General features: G+C 41.4%; 1 protein-coding gene across 2 annotated transcripts in view; it reads left to right on the top strand.

Annotated features, from left to right (window-relative positions):
* The first annotated feature begins 721 nt into the window (after nt 1-721).
* Nucleotides 722-17,211, top strand: part of pcgf3 (polycomb group ring finger 3) — a 74,299-nt gene continuing 57,809 nt past the window's right edge. The window contains exon 1 of one of the 2 annotated variants that reach the window (XM_074649037.1): nt 722-916. The gene's annotated coding sequence lies outside the window, so the exon portion shown is untranslated. Of the gene's footprint in view, nt 917-2,237; nt 2,396-17,211 lie in introns of those variants that run through there. The other variant, XM_074649036.1, reaches the window with a different exon arrangement.

Here is a 17,211-nt window from a genome sequence, read left to right as displayed (position 1 = left end):
GCTCTATAAATAAAATTGCCTTGACAATTATAGCATTTTTGGCCATAAACCTGCTGGGATCTATTATTTGTGCATCGACCACAGAAAGAAATTGCACTGTTAGTATTTACAGTTTCCTCCATTGGTGAGTGTAGAAAGCTTTTGAAAGCTTCAAAGATAAGTTTGAAGCTGTAATGTTTAGGTTCATGATTTTAAATTAACCATATAAAGGACTTACTCACACAAAGTGTTATTTTCTATTTGATATTAAGTTGGATGATGGCAACTTAAGGTGCAAATCCACTTCTCATTCCTGTATATTTTGGATATACTTGCACCTTTATCGATATTTTATATTTGCACAACAATTTCCCTCGGGATAAATAAAGTTCTGTCTTTTATATCTTACATTTTCCACCGTTTCATAAATGCAACAAGTGACAAAAGCAAATTAAAAAGGGTAAAACACATCAGCATAATAAGCTGGTAAAATACAGAATAAAAGTCACTGTAACACTGCTGAAAAGCTGCATCTGTTGCACTTTAACGGTATGATACATATACATCAGTCTTCAACTCGTATCGGGGATTTTTTAGTTAATTTTTTTTGTCACAGTTTGTATTTCACGTTCCCTGAATGCCCCATTCATTACCATTTTCCACACACCTGTTCCTACTTCCCTCATCAGTTACCTGGCCTTCACCGCTCACCTGCATCTCATTCCCTCATCAGCCGCTCAGTTCATGTAGACCTACCGACATGAGCTTTGAACTTTTCTGGAACCGGAACCTTACCCTGACACTGCCCCTTTACCTGGACCTGGACCTGGACCCACCTGCCTACCTGTATCTGAAGAATCAGAATCACAAATACTTTATTGATCCCCGGGGGAAAAGCTGCCAGCATGTAAGCCTTTATACAACTCCACATTTGCAGGTACAGTTCAATGATTTGTCACCTTCATCTGCATTTTTTTTTTTTTAAAGTTTGTCAGATGGACAAAAAACGCCAAGTTTGTTGTCCTTAGTTCCCAGCTGTAACGATGATCCCCTGATGTTTCCAGCAGTGCCAGCAGCATTTCTGTTACAGAGACACCCTATATGTTTTCTTTAGATTTGCTTAAAAATGATAAAACTGGTATTGTTGCACTTTCCTATGTTGCACAGTGATTTGTTATTTGTTGGATTCCCATGCAGGAAGAGCTGGAAAACGCTGTGAGGGATGTCTAGAATACCCTGCTTAGCCTCCTGCCCCTGTGATAAGTAGATGAAAATGGGTGGATGGATGGACTTTTACACTTTTTTTTTTTTTTCTACAACTTTTATTTTCATTGTATTTACGTTTTGATAGGTTTCTATTTTTTTTATTTTACTATATACAGAGCATTTTGGCACATTAATAAATATGGGTAAATAAAGCTGAGCTGACTTAATCTTATTTAGTTGACGGTCTCACCACAAGGTGGCTGTTTTGCAGCTTTTGATCGCATCACATTGTCTTCCTCAGTAGGTGGGAGTTTGCTCATTTGACATGGAAATTGTACGTGTTCATATTTCCATTATTCTAAGCACTTAAAGTTGAGATTAAAGGTTAATTCTTGATTGTGGAAACTGATGTAAAAACAAAAATCTTGGTTAAAAAAAGGTGGACTTATGTGATTCATTTTAAAGGGACTGTTTGTAACTTCTTACACGTGTATATATCACCGGGATGTGATTTCCTCTTTAACAGCATCTCATGTGTTGTACCTATATGTCACAATATCAATTTTTAAATATTGTTTCCTGTGAAATTCCAATAAGACCTGTTTTACTTTCGTTGTCCTATACAGATTTTTACTAAATGAATGAAGGTTTATTGACTGTATTTGTGCAGACAGAGGGGCTAGTGGATGAAAATGGGTGGATGGATGGACTTTTACACTATTTTCTTTCTACATCTACAACTTTTATTTTCATTGCGTTTCACAGTTTGATAGGTTCCTATTTTTGTATTTTTTTTTTGACTATGTATAGAGCATATTTGGCACATTCATAACTGGATTTGTGCAGACAGAGGGAGGCTAATAAAGCTGTATTTGTGTTGTCTTTTGGGTTTCCCCCACACCCACACACACACACACAATGAAAACAACCATCGAACTGAAGCTATTTCCTTCAAAAAAAAAAAATGAATAATGAATGACACACTCAGAGGATCAATTTTAAACTGAGTTGCACTCATCTACCCCTCACCCCCTCTTCTTCTCCTCCTCCTCCTCCTCCTCGCTCTGCGCATGCGCCCTCGCTGCTCCAGGAGTTGCTGTTTCGGCCTGTTCCGCGGCCGCTCGGTCATTTTCGCCTCTTTGTTGTACTGCTAGTGGATTTAACTCGGATTCAACCCGATATCCAGCGGACCGTGCTGCTCCCCAAACAGGTTAGTTCGTCTAACTGGACTCGGTCCTCTTCATGTCCCGTCCCCGGTGGGTCAAACACCGGTTTTTACCCTCTGGTTTGTTGCCCACCTCTCCTCCTCCTCCTCATATCTTTTTCTCTGCATGTCTCTCTCTCTCTTTCCGCTCGGTGCTATACGGAGGCATGCTGCTGCTATATACGTGTTGTTTTATGGGTCTATGTGGTGGTGGATGGCGGCGCCGGGGCCCTGCAGCAGCACACCGGGGATGGGGGTGTTTTTAACGGGGAAACATGCATCTGAACGGCGGCTTGTGGAGCTAGTAGCCGGGATGCACACGGTTAGCCGGGCCGGAGAGGAGAGGAGAAGAGAGGAGAGGAGGAGGCTGCCTGTCTCGTCATGTTTAAATGCTGTTGTTTCTCTACAGCCAAAACACCAAGTCTCTCTTTCCCCATTGAGTCTCCACCATTAACCTCTCTCTTCCTCACTGCTGTCCAAAGTTCACTCTGTCTGTGTGTGTGTTTGTGTGTGAGAGAGGATCTACATGAGGTTTGGATTAAATCAAGACAGAAAAGTTGGTGCATTTTTGCCTTCTTCTTCAGGGTGGATGTCGCCCCTCGCCAGACTGCTGCTGCTGCAGCGAGGAGCCCTGTGTGTGACATTGTGGTGGGGGGGGAAAGGCATGCAGAGAGCAGCCAACAAGTCTGTGCAGTTTGTTGCTGCTAAAATATCTTACTTCTCCTAACAAGAGACTCTGCAACACAGGAAGCATGGTTGGTTGGGGCTGATTAGCAGGTCAAACTAGATGAAACTGGGCTAAATGTTGTGGTTGACTATATATATATATATATATATATGCATGGTCTCAGACACATCTGTATAAAATCACTCTGATCATTAAGTCCTTTGACACCAGGATGCTGTATGCACAAATCCGAGAAGCAAACTCTCTCCCCTGTGTGCTCACACTAGATCCAAGTGAATGCAGGATTTTTGTGACATCCCAAATAGTTCCCAAAAAAGTGTGATGTGATGTTTGAGGCATCCAGCGCTCAAACACAAGGAACATTTTGTGTCCAGTGATTTGACTTCTTGCATTGTCGTAGATCTTGGTCAATGAGTGAGAAAGAGGAGATGTCATTTAAAGAGTTTTTATCAAGGAAATTATAACTATTTTGTGGCAGACATAAATAATCACTCGAAGCAGAGTATTTGTTTTTATTTTAAAACATGTTGGACCAACGTGTTTGGTCTACGGCTGTAGTGACTAACTTCCTATACTTTTAGCCGCTACTGGCTGCTGATTGGTGAGTGTTGTTTTAGATGTGTGCTCCGAACATACAGTTTTCTAATACTTTATAACATGGCGTTTATTTGCCCATCACGTCCGTCCGTGTCCGTCACTTCTAATAAGTTTTAATCTCTTGGTTGAGACAAACCAGAACACGATGTCCTTTTGATACACACAAAATAACCTCATACGAAACACAATAGAGCACACACACTCTGTCCTAAGTAAGCACAGTCAAAAACTATTTGCTTCTCCTAATCAGCTGCACCTGTGGAAATGGCATGATGTGGCTTATAGGAGCTACCTGAGGCCGTCCTCTGCCTACACCATACCCCTTTAGCGCTTGGAGGCATATTACACCAAACACAAACAGAATACCACAAATAAAATACATGGCTCCTACGAGGGCTGACCCCAATGCTTCAAAGATTTGACCGTTGCCATGGTAATTGACCTCCAAATCAGTATTCGAATGCTACCTTAATGTATATATAAGTATGTAATAACTTGTCCAGGGTGTACCCCGCTTTTGCGCTATGTCAGCTGGGATAGGCTCCAGCTCCCCCGCCACCCTGAATAGGATAAGCGGCTACAGATAATGGATGGATGGAAGTAGGGATGCACCGATACCGAAACCAGTGCTCATGTACTCATACTCGTACTCGCAAAACGGCTCCGATACCACTTTACATCAGCGCGACGTTAACCTCTTGTCACCATCTTTCGGGTCCTCACGCTCCACCTCACCGACGGTGCGGGCGAGACGGGCCGGTGGTGCGCCCGACTCCACTGGGCCGGGATCCCACCTCATTCGGCGCGCGCCGGCCCTTACCTTCATTGCGCCACGGGGTTTTGCTTGCACCCTCTAACTCGCGCGTGCGTTAGTCTCCTTGGTCCATGTTTCAAGACGGGTCGGGTGGGTTGCCGACAACGGCACAGAACCCTGGCGCCTTTTACGTGGGCCGCGGCGAGGTCCGGGCGAGGAGCGCTGTAAGCTGTGGCCGCGAACCACTTTCGCCCCGAGCCTTTCCCAGCTGACCTAGAGCCGGTCGCGGCGCACCACCTCGTATGTGGGACTCCTCAGCTTGTGTGTCGCTCACACCCTCCAGCTGGCTGTTAACGAGGTTTTTTTGGCACATAGAAGTACTCGTATCGGCGAGTACACAAATGTAAGTACTTGTACTCGTACTCGATTTGAAAAAAAGTGGTATCGGTGCATCCCTAGATGGAAGTATGTAATAATAATGTAGAAATCCCCAAATAGCCCATGAAATAAGGGTTAATCCTACAACATTATTCATATACAATATTGGTTATTCTCAGATGGATATTGCTGTTCGTCATGTGTCGAGGTGTGTGTGTGTACAGTAGTGCGGCAGCGACACTGACCCGAAGGTTTGAATATTTCTCCCCGACGCTTCGAAGCCCAAAAAATGGTATTCAGGACAGCCCTAGTTTGGACCTTTGTTAGGGATGTTGGGAATTGTTAAAGTTTAATTTTCTTATAACGCATGAACATTTGTCCTCATTGTTGTGCAGAGACCTGCCTTATTCTTTCTTCATTGACACTAAATCAGGTTGAAATATTCTTTCAGCACTTTTGTAGGTAGGTTTGTAGGACACAAATTACTTGATAAGATGGAGAGTTAATTTCAATGTGTAGTCAAGACCTGCTTCACATTTAAATGTATTCACTGAAACGCTGAAACAACTCCCGACATGCAACCTAGATGTCTAAAATCTTTGACTTTTCAGCCAAATGTAGCCTAATTGTAGCATAGACGTCTATCTTGTGATTTGCACATCATCACATCGATGCTTGCGTGCACTGTGAACCACAGACATTCACACTGAGCAGGGAAACCTACGATTGTTAACCATCTCTGTGTTGAGTTCAGGCGAGGGCAGCAGCGTCTGTATATTGACGTTAAAGCCGCCCCCATGGCTTCGTCATCGTGCACGTTGGCAGCTTCAAACAGGAGTGGAAGTGTAACTGACAAAGATGCGTGAACCTCCATAACCTGACTAACAGGGTGCTTGATTATTAAAGCGCTTGACTCACGTTTTACCTGCTAATTATACAATTTGTGATACACACACACAGTGTGCAAGAAGTGTTTTCTCTGAGCTTCAATAGCCTCAATCCTGCAACATGCTGCTTCTAGCTGCACCCGGGCGTGCTCGTGTTTTAAGAGCTGAGCCGCTCTCTGATGCTTTATACCATCAGAGAGGAAAGAGATCTGAGTCCGGCGTCCCCTCGATGAGGCTTTCACTCACTCTTTTGATTCATTTTGCTTACTTTTAGAGCGTCAATCACAAGTGAAGGATGCTCTTCTCTACCGCAGCCTCACTTTCTAATGTAAACTGTTGTATTCTTACGTAAAGATGTGGCCTTTCATAGCTGTAATCTGAACCTCGACCCCCTGAAGGACCTCGCTGACCTGAATGATGCTTCTTGGCCACCCAAGTGTAACTTGGCTCTTACTCAAGCGATACCATATGATATGGCTGTTGCATAACACCGCACATGCCGGCCAAGCGTCAACTCTCATGTCAGGTTTCTGCTCACTTTGCAGGGAAACCCCAAATGACCCGCCGCTTCTCTGCACAGCTGACCTCTGACCTGTAATTGAATAACATCTAATGGGTTGTTTTTAAAGCTATAGCAGGATTTCTAACTCATATTGACTAAAAATTAACATTTATTTTGACCCATTACCCTGAAACATGCGTCCCCTGCTCTGTTTAAACACTGTTAATGGTCCCGCTGGGCGGTCAGATAAAACTGTCTGCCCTACAGGACAGGCAAGCAGGATGTGGCCTCTTTAGGGCTGCTTGATAATGAAAAAAATAGTGATAAAACCTCCAGCAGATGCATTTGTCTTTTTCTTGTGACAGGAAATTATCTCTTCCTAAATGAGCTACTGAGCAACTGTGGAGAATCCCTCGCCTGCAAATCAGGCTGCAGTTTAAAGCCTCGGCAGCACCGTTCGGTCTCACTTCCTCCTCAACACAGTTTCTTTGAACACTTTGATAAGAACTGAGGAATTAATTCTGCGGAAAAAGTAAAGTAGATTACAGTCGCTGTATTCAACAAGCAATACGTACACCAAACAAACGTCCGCAGTTAGGTTTAGGCAAGAAAACCACTTGGTTAGGGCAAGGGAAAACGTCATGGTTTGGCTTAAGATAAGTAAGTAAACATAGTAAAACATGTACGGAAACAACGTAACACGACTACAGAAAACACGTGACAATTGTTACACGACAAATGTCACTAACACAACTTTCAAGGCAAAACAACGGTCTCGAAACACCGCTCTCCTGGGTAAAAGTCCGGCGTTTGTTGGTGGACCCATCCACCTCAAAGTGGTCTTTCTTGCTTTTTATACTACGTCAGTAACTCTTATCATAGCATTGCAGTCAGTACAGGACACATGGCGTACAAATGACACACGGCTTATGTTCTGCAATAGCACTCTATATTGATGATTCATTTTCCTGAGTCACTATTAAGACCAGAGGACATAGAAATCCCTCACTGAAGAAAATGGTAAGAAAAATTAGTCCTTTCGGCAGTGGGATGAATAACTCCTTTGTAGCCAGAGCATATATAAATATGTGGAGCAGCATTAAGAACAGAGGACACAAGAATACACATTAAATCAGAGCAGAATAATATCCTCGGGTCAGGTGGGGCCACGCTGGCTGTTCAGACTCTGCAGATAAGATTCACGGCCTTGCTTCTGCTTTCACTGATCCTATCTGTTTTATGTCAACATCTTGTGTAACTGGTCGCCAACAGGATGTGTGAATTTAAATGGTTTCACTTGCTTTTATGTTGACATTTAAAACACCAGCTGACAGACACTGAGACAGGTTGAGGTGGAGAGAAAACAGTCAAGTGTTTCTGAAGGCTACTCTTTATTCCGGAGGATTTTTTTACTCAGGGGGAACAACGTTTTTCTTAAACGTTGTGCTCCGCGGTTCATTTTTGAGCTTGTTTGTTATGTAGTGGAGTGACGGGCTAAGAAACAGGAGCTGGGCGGCTTCCAGACTCACTTGTTAGCTCAGTCAGGTTAATGAAGACAGTGTACATAAAGTGTATGAATGCTGAAAGCTGCTCTGGAAGGGTTTCTCTTCTGGCTTTCAGATGATGTAACCATCCAGGCTGGTCTCATACACCGTTCGTAGCAATTCCTACGAAAAGTAATATGTGTATGTCCCACAAAATCAATTTGTGTGTAATTCATGTAATCAAGAGACCAAGAAATATAAAGAGCGGCGTAGGGAGGAGGTCAGGGTGGATGTCTGGGTCTAAAAACACCAGACTTTCACCAAGGAGACCGGTGTTCGTGTCCCGTGTGAAACCAGAAGTCAGCGTTGATTTATTTGTCACGTAAATGACGTACTTAAGTAACGCCACTTTCGGAGTTATTTTAAACCTAACCACAATCTTTTCCTAAACCTAACCAAGTTGTTTCCTGTGAAGACGGAAGTTTATTTTGAAAAGACTGTATGCATGTAACGAGCGGAAATTGACACGTGTTGCTGGACATTCGTAGGAAAACGTACGAAAAAGGAGGACTAACTTTTTCATAAGATATCATACGAACCGTTGTGTGAGAATACATCAACAGCTAGGGGTGTAACGATACGTTTTTACAATGATACGATACGATTTTCATGGTTCCGATACGATTCAAGGATGATGTTTGGCTCATTTAGAGCGATAGGATACGATTCAATGATTTGAAATCGATACAGTAACTTTTTTTGCCAAAGATTCAATCAGTGTGACTGTGAAATAAATAGCTGATACTGGACAGAGCAGGGGTCTCATTTATAACCGTTGCGTACACACAAAACGGGGCCTGAAATGTGCGTACGCCACTTCCCACGCAATAGTTGTGATCTATAAAAACAAACTTGACGGGAGAATGTGCGCACCGGTACGGAAACTTTGACCCGTGCGTACGCACATTATGGAGGCACCGAGGCAGGGGAAACTGGAGACGCAGATGGTGAGGTGTTGAATTGAAGCCAGACTGTAGACATTAAATGTCATTATACGTATAATGATGCCTCTCACACATTTAACTTCACTTCATACTTATAGGCCCTATCCACTTCATCATAAACATTTAAAAGCAGTGTTATTTGTGCTATTGAGCCATAACTATTCTACAAGCACCTTACAAATGTAAAATATATCAGCCAACTCAAATCAAATTCTGCTCAATATCTCATCAGCGCTGTGTCACCATCACAGTCCCTCCACCTCCGGAGCTCAGAGGAGAGGGTGCTGACTACCGACACTCGCAGTCAGCTGTGGAGCAGCTGTTGAAATCCTCATCATCGGTTGTAGAAATCCAAGATTATATCAAATAGCATTAAAGAATGGCAGAGCAGAGCGCCAATAGTTTTAATAATATCTTCTAATAGTGTGCAGATATCACCAAGTACCATATTCGTTTTCATAAAGTTGTTGTGTAAAATCGCTGCAGTGATGACGTGACTTATTAATTTATTTATGTTTTATTAGATTGGATTTCACTGATTGTCTTGATCATTTTGGCAAGTTGTGAATCGATGAAATCGATTGCTGTAAAGATATAAACACTGCAGTGACACTGGTAACATGCTGCATGGTGCTGGTGGATATACCGGCACTGAGGACTAAATGACGTGTATAACAGAATTAAGAGGGAACGAGTGTTCAGAGACCTCTTCAACTACAAGCACCCTTGATCTCTATGTCAGAAAAACCCCTTTTCTCGGTCTTCCTCTCGGTAGTTGCCGTGATTTACCGTAAAGATCAAACAGGCTCATTCACATGCAGAAACATTAATTAGGTGTTTTGCATGGACCATTTATGGTTGAATGTGGGCGTGTAGAGGGCGGAATATGAGGCGGATCCACGTGCGCACATTTCCAGGTGGAGTGTGATTTATAAAGGGAACATTGCGTGCAGGTGTGCGTACGCACGGTTTATAAATCTCATTTTTTTTTGGCGTACGCCATTTTCGGCTTTTGTGCGCACGTACATTTTTAGTATGGATCCTACGCACTGTTTTATAAATGAGACCCCAGGTCAGGATTCCTCAAAGTTTTTCTTGTAAGGGAATTGGGGATAAATTAATTATGGATATAAACAAGTAAACAACGATTAATGGCAAATACATACACCTTTTATTTGAAAATAATAAAAAGTGCAACTGCAGGACCTGCTGGTTCAGTTCTCAAGATACAAGGCAGTGCAATATCTAACAAAAAATATAATAAACCAACTTCTATTCAAGTTAAATGAACAGTGGTTTAACCCGCTGCTTCTGTCCTCATTTTCAATATAAACGGTAGAGCAATAATACAGTGATCAACCGCTTATAGTGATCAAAAAGCTTGGGACAGAATCATTCCTATACTAACGTTGTTTAAATAATTTGCATATAGTAATCAAGTAGTCCACCTAGAGGGTTCATTTGGGGTCTTTTCATACATGAAAACATAAGGAAAAACATTTTAAAACTATGTTAGACTAACGTTAGTTGAATTTCTGTTTTGTTTTTCATTTTACTCCCTTGATAATTTGCCTCGCGGACCGTCTGCTTTCCGGCTGGATACATGAGGCTGATGCTGCATGCACATACAGTTGATATCATAATGGGGAAAGGAAAGTCATTTTCTCTGAATGAAAAAATTACAGCACACGGGGAAAGCACCTGTGGGTGAAGCCGCCCTCGTCAAGTGGATTGATGGTGCATGAAACTCTGCCGACGGCTCCTCTGCACCGCAGCGCCAGCAGCTCATGCAGACCGGTGCCCGCCTCCCTCCACGCCATTACCGGGTGAGAGAGCGAGGAGTATAGTAAGCCGTTCGTCTGCATGCACAACATGGATGAGCTCTCGTGCTGCAGAGGGCAGAGCTGGCAAGCTGGCGCATGTCTGGAGAGTAAACCGGAGTTACTTTTAACATTTCTTTAGTAATAAAAGTGCTAAAAAACACTTTAATTTAACGTTTGTCATCCTTAAATACAAGGTGCAAATCGTAAGTATCGATACAATCGATTTTTGTATTTCAAATCGATTTTATATCGACATACGTCTCCCATGAAGGACAACTTGCCGAGTACCTATCGATGTAGTTGGATCGTAGGAATATAAATCGATACATCGATGTAGTAGATGAATCGTTACACCCCTATCAACAGCCATATTGGAGGTATTCAAAATTGTGACTTGTCCATCTCAATAGCAAAAGTTGCACATGTTTATTTTCTGCACTGGTCTTGACTGGTAACCGATAACTTCAGCTCTGCCTCATGATTCACACCAAAACGCCAACCCCCAGCTGTTTGACACATGTCTTTGGAGTAGTTGGTAGAGCTAAAGCCAAAATCAAGAAGGATGTTGCTGAATGCATTAATCATCTTTAAAACATTGGCTTTCTGTCATATTTCTCCTACTCCTCAGTAAGGCTGATATGGAGAAATTCAAATATCATGATATATTTGACCAAATACCTCGATATTGATATTGCAACGATATGTAGAGTTGTCTTTTGTTGCTTTCACCAAATATTTATACAATGAGATTTTTGACAATCATCAGTAATGTGGATATAGTGACTAAGTGTGTAAAGGCAAATAATAGAACAGCTAGAAGAATCTGGTAAGTTCAGAGAATTACATCACTTTACTGTAATGCAGCCTTTAAAACCAGGAAAAGACAACACTTATGCCATATTACGATATTACAATATCCAATAATCTAAGACAATATCTAGTTTCATATCACAATATCGATATATTGCCCAGCCCTACTTCTTATAGGCCACTTTTCTTATATTTACACATTATTCCACCAACAGCTCTCACTGACGGCCAAGATATATCACTTCCTATGCTGTAAATGTTATTGTGGCCATTTATGACTCAACTTATCTTTATGGCTCCAAGAAGAAAACAATCTCTTATTATTACTATTATATATTAAGTTGTTTAACAAGTAAAAAACACAACTTGAAACAGTTTTCTTTGTTTTACGTTCTTAACATTTCTGCCTTCTTATAGTGCAGATACAATTGTAAGACGGACCAGATACATATTGTGCATTTTAGATAACACTGATTACTAGAGTCCTGCTGCCCACTCAGCTTTCAGTTGAATGATTCACAGGAAACCCAACAAATGATGGGTGTTATGGACAGAGAGTGCTCAGCGTCTTCTCACTGCCAGCAAATAAGACATGAGAAAGAGGTATATGATTCATAAAATTGAATTTGAGATGCTTGATTATTTCATCAGCACACCACCACCACGACAGTTGTGTGGCAACATTTACACAATTTCAGGCTCTCATGAAAAGAAACCAAACAGACAATTTCACAGGTCAGCTTTTATTTAGTGGTCTGTCAGCTGTTTGATAAACCGGGTCAAGGGTCAGCGAAGGTCTGCGTTTACACCAACATCTCATGAAAGTGTGTAACACAGCGACGCTCAAGTGACAGTACTATTTAGCATCTCTGTCAGTTTAACGAGGCCAGAAAGCCATCGTAAATGAACGTCGGTGAGCCAAATGAGGAATTAATTACTTGCTTGCCTCGTGCTGGAGCCCAGCTTGTACAGTAAATGGGTAATAACTGTCATCTCTGGGTCTGTGTGCGACTCACCCTGTCTTTGCCTGCGGCCTGGAGCCCACGGTTTGTGGTTAAAACTGGAAAAGCAAGACAGCGCTACACGGCTGCAAGCCTGTTAACCAACAAACCCACGTAATGGCTCATTGCATCCTCCGTGTTGCAGCAAGTAGCTTCTCCACCGCAGATTGAATGGTGCATTTGAATATGTTTACATTTGAGAAATAGAAATGGGAAACGATTGCCATTTGTTCAGTCTAAAATGTAACAGTTTGATTTACAGCTATTGAACATGATGCATCCGTACATGTTTTTACACAATGTACGTCTAACGTGGACAACAGATAAGGATGTATTACCTTACCGCAGATATTCAGTGGAGGAGGTTGAAAGTTGATTAATAGATTACTTGATCAATCAGAAAATGAACTGACAATTGATCACCATTCAAGTCATTTTCAAGGAAAGAATAGCAAATATTTGCTGGTGTGCGCTTCTGAATTTTTTTTTTTTTTTGTCTTGGTTGTTGCTTTTCTCCGTTTTATATTGTTGTATAATTCAATTAGTTTGATTTGGGACAAAAGAAGCAATTTGAAGGCCTCAATTTGGGTTTTAGGTAATTGGATTAGGACATTGAAATTCTAAATTGACATTAGAATGCTGTGCAGCTTTTTTTTGGCATGTCTATTCATGCTGTTTAAACCCGGTATCTGCACAGTTGCAGATAAAGAGGAGGCTGCACTAGTATTAGTACGCCATTATATTATTTGTAGAATTAGATTCCAGTGGTGGCTGCGTAGTAGTGATGCTCGGGTCGGGTCGAGCCGGTACGGGTGGGTTCGGGTAAGCTTAAACATCACGGGTTCGGGTGGGCGGGTGACAAAGACGTGTTCCGATTAACTTATTAATAACTTACAGAAACAGTGCGTGTAATAGCCTTTCTTCTCTTCTCCTGTCACTCCCTCTCTCAAGCACACACACAGTAGTCGTCAGACCGCACCTACGTGTATTTAAGTGGACGAAACTGAAGAGTTATATAAAAGACATTTGATTTAATAAAAAAAGAGTGTCCATATAGCGTTTTTTGGCAGAAAAGCACTGACATGATGCTGGGTAGCGATCCATCCACAGTGAAGACACCAGCGCCTTTCTGAAAAGTTCAAAGATTTTCAACTACGTGCACAGAGCGGCTGCATACGCTCTCCGCATTGGTAACAATTGAAAAAAGACGCTAGTGCTCAGACAAAAAACACTATATGGACACTCAGGCTTACTCATTTTATTCCGATGAATAACTTTATTCAAACTGAGGATTTTGTTCGAGAATTTTTTTTTTTTTTTTAGGGTGATGATGACAGACATTCAAAGCAAATTCCTCAATCGAAGCTTCGGATGTAAAAATAAGACATTCAGTCAACAGATAAATCGGTGGTGAAATCTAATGGGGTTTTCTAAGTTCCTCTTCTCCCTCCTGCCACTGTGACCATTTAAAATGTCCTCCAATGACCCCTGGCAGGGCGGATCTCACTGTATAGGGCGGTGGTTACTGGGACCTTTTCCCCTCCCCCAAATCCTCTCTGGGCCTCAGGGTCTCTGGTGTCATTATCATAGAGGTCAGTAGGCCAAGAGCTTCACAAGAGGACTACTTTGACCTGAGGATTTTCCTCTTAACGGTGTGTGTTCTGCATCAGTAACAAGTGTTAATTAGAGGTGACAGGTACTGAGTCAGACTCTCCGTGATAACATGTCAATATGTGATTAAACATCAATATTACAGTATTAGGACTAGTAATAATCTGCAGTATATTCATCTTTTAGCTAATATCCCCAGTTAATGATATATTGGTTACAGATCCTTGTTTGAACACCTGGTATGTTTTTCTCTGGTGCACAGGAAGTGAGTTTTGTTGTGTTTTGTGAAGTGGGCATGATGAGTGAAAGCCATCATGTCTGAACACATAAAAAGAGGAAATGTCACATACAGAAGCTCACAGGTCATACTAGGGGTGGGCGATACATCGACTATATTCGCCCAGAAATCCAACAAGAGGTTACCGTACAGGCAAAAGTTTCTTTTTCCACTGCTTATCTGTTGAATTGCTCTACAGCAAAAAAAGAGAATCAGTTTTATCAGTCAATGAGTTTGTTAGTTGATCAACAGCCAATTAATTGTCAATTATTTTGATAGTCAATTAATCGTAATCTTTGTCATCTATGATAGTAAATTAAATATCTTTGAGTTTTTGGACTGTTGGCCGGCAAATCAAGTCATTTCAAGATTATAAGAAAATTATAATCAGCATTTTTTTCAGGGTTTTTCGGGCAATTTATAGAAAAAAAAGAAGATTATTAATTCTTTCAACCTTTATTTAAATCCCGAGGAATCATTGAGGGCATGCCCCCATTTTCAGTGATATCAAGAGTACAATTAAAACAGAATAATTACACAGTTAAAAACAGTTACATTCAAGAGCGGAGTAGTTTGTAATTATGGCTTTAAATTGAACTATAGGTACGATCGTGTTTAGTTTTAACGTGCGTTGCAAAATGCTCCAAGTGTGTGCAGCACATACACAAAATTTAGTGTTTTAAGCTCCAGCCAATCACACGAGTCAAATAATGACTATTGGACCAATTTCATAAGGGTGTAAAAAAAGAAAGATTAATCATGGAAATAATAACGACATTAATTGAAACTGAAAGTAATCCTTAGTCGTAGCTCTAAATTATACTATTCTTACTGGTTGTAATTTCACATTATCTCTACCACGGGCTGTCATCAGATCGTTTCCTTGCTGCTGTAAAATCAGTGGTGTCAGAGAAATGAAGAGCAGCATGCTCCTTATATCTGGAAGTAAAAGGTCTTAAGGGAATTCATGCCTTCATTTGAAAAACATAAAATACTGCATGTAGAAGCTGTGGCTTAAATGGCCAAAAGTTATTGTCATACTTTTACTGTGAATTCCTCCTCTGGCTGGGAAAACCAAGGCAGGAAAGAGGACCAGCACCCTCCTTCACCTGTCTGACCTGCTACTGTTCATGTGGCTTTAAGCAAAGTACAAAACTCCCACCAGTCACACCAGTGGAACTGCTAAGATATACGTAGGTGACTGTGGTTTGACTGGGTGTAACTAAGAATATAAAGCAGAGAGATGTTGAAAGAAAATGTGTTTTCAGCAAGCCCTCCCTGGGTAAATAAAAGTTTGAAATAGTGTATCACTGAGGCATTGTCAGGATAAGTGGCAGGTGGTGGACTCCTGCATGCTGTCATCACCCAGTTCATTAAAGAAGTGACATTTCTGACAGGCTGGTTGCGTTAGGTGAAGTGTGACACTGAAGTGACATGTGGTCGGTGATTATAACACTTCAACATTGAAACTACGTCACTTTAACCAGAGCCGGACATGTAGGCTAACTGGGGAGGAAATGTATATTGCAACAATAAAACCACAGCCTGAAGCAAATTCTCTTTAATTTACATTAAATCACACATGCTGCTACAGTATAATGACTTAATCTATGACATTTCATTATAATACTCAGCATTAAGTCACAAAAGCATGGCCTTTCAAACTATATCTAGACTGTCTTTTATCTGATAAAAGCTAATCCTTTGATTTTGCTCCACCAGACAAATGCTTGTGTGAGTCCTAATCATGCTTTTATCCAGATTATTTTGAGCGTGGCGGGAGGGGGAAGAGCGCTGAGCCTCAGGACGCCGTCACAGCGAGAGAACTGCCTGTAAAAGTCTAACTCGTGGCAGACGGTTAATTTAAGTGAGTTGTGTTTGTGAGGCTGTAAAAAATGTTCCCAGCAAGCCACAGTTTAGAGGCAGCGCGCTAACGCTGACTTGGATAATGCCAGCGCTGTCATTATCACAAACACAATCTTTATTTGTTGTGTCATTGGGTTGTAATTGCTCGACTCCTCAACCTGACTCAGGGATATCCAGCTATAACGGTGATCCTGGATTTGGGATGTTCAATGCCGTGCTTAAAGACACTTGTAGTCCATGTCTCTGGCCCACTGGTCCCAGTAATCTCTACTGGGTAAAACGCTGCTGATAGCCTGCTGTCTCACCTGCAGTGCAGCGGTGAGATTTTTCTTCACACATCAACACCTTATTGAGCTGTTTTGTCTCCACTTTTTCTAATAACGTTCCCAACATTGTGACGTGCTGCTCTGATAAACTGCTAACAGCGGACGTACGGAGTGATTGATCCGTCAATCAGCTGCTGAATCTGACAGATGGATCTCATCTCTTTATTAATTATTAATTTAGGTGCTGACCACCTATAAATCACCTGGCCTTTTGCTGTTTAATGTAGCACTACTGCTTGTTTCCCTTCAAGCCTTAAAGTGGCAACAGACAATAGACTTATCATCAGGAAGTAAATGTATATTTACTACATAAAAGTTGATTTTACATTTTAATCTGTCAAATTATCGTAATGCAAAATTCCAGGGCTTTAGTTCATACTGTATTTTACATCTTAAATATCCAGATTTATCTATCAAATTCTTTAAGTTTTTTCTTTAAGTAACATTTTTATAATGGCTTCTCTTTTTGTATACCTCAATGTTGTTTTGTTTTGTTTTCCTTTTCTTTGTTTTTGCAATTGTCTCGATGTCATTGTAAATGAGCTCCTCAATGATCTCTCGAGTGTAAATAAAAGAAGATTACACAATGTAATGACATCATTGGCGTTTAGATTGGTTTCCTGTATAAGCCTGGACAGTGAAACAACCGGAATAACTTTGGAAAACAAAATGTAGTGTGTCCTGTGTTGTTGGTTGCTAGATCCCTGGCCCGTCATTCGGAACCTTAAACCAAGTGCGCCTCCGGGTACCCAACTCTCTCCTCTCCTTTCGGAGGGAGCACGAGGGTTTGTGAAAGAACACACCCCTGTGCTGA

This window comes from Sebastes fasciatus, chromosome 10, assembly GCF_043250625.1.
Source record: "Sebastes fasciatus isolate fSebFas1 chromosome 10, fSebFas1.pri, whole genome shotgun sequence".
In the NCBI taxonomy this organism is placed as follows: domain Eukaryota; kingdom Metazoa; phylum Chordata; class Actinopteri; order Perciformes; family Sebastidae; genus Sebastes; species Sebastes fasciatus.
The sequence above is the reverse complement of the archived record's forward strand: the minus strand, read 5'-3'. Positions and strand labels throughout refer to the sequence as shown.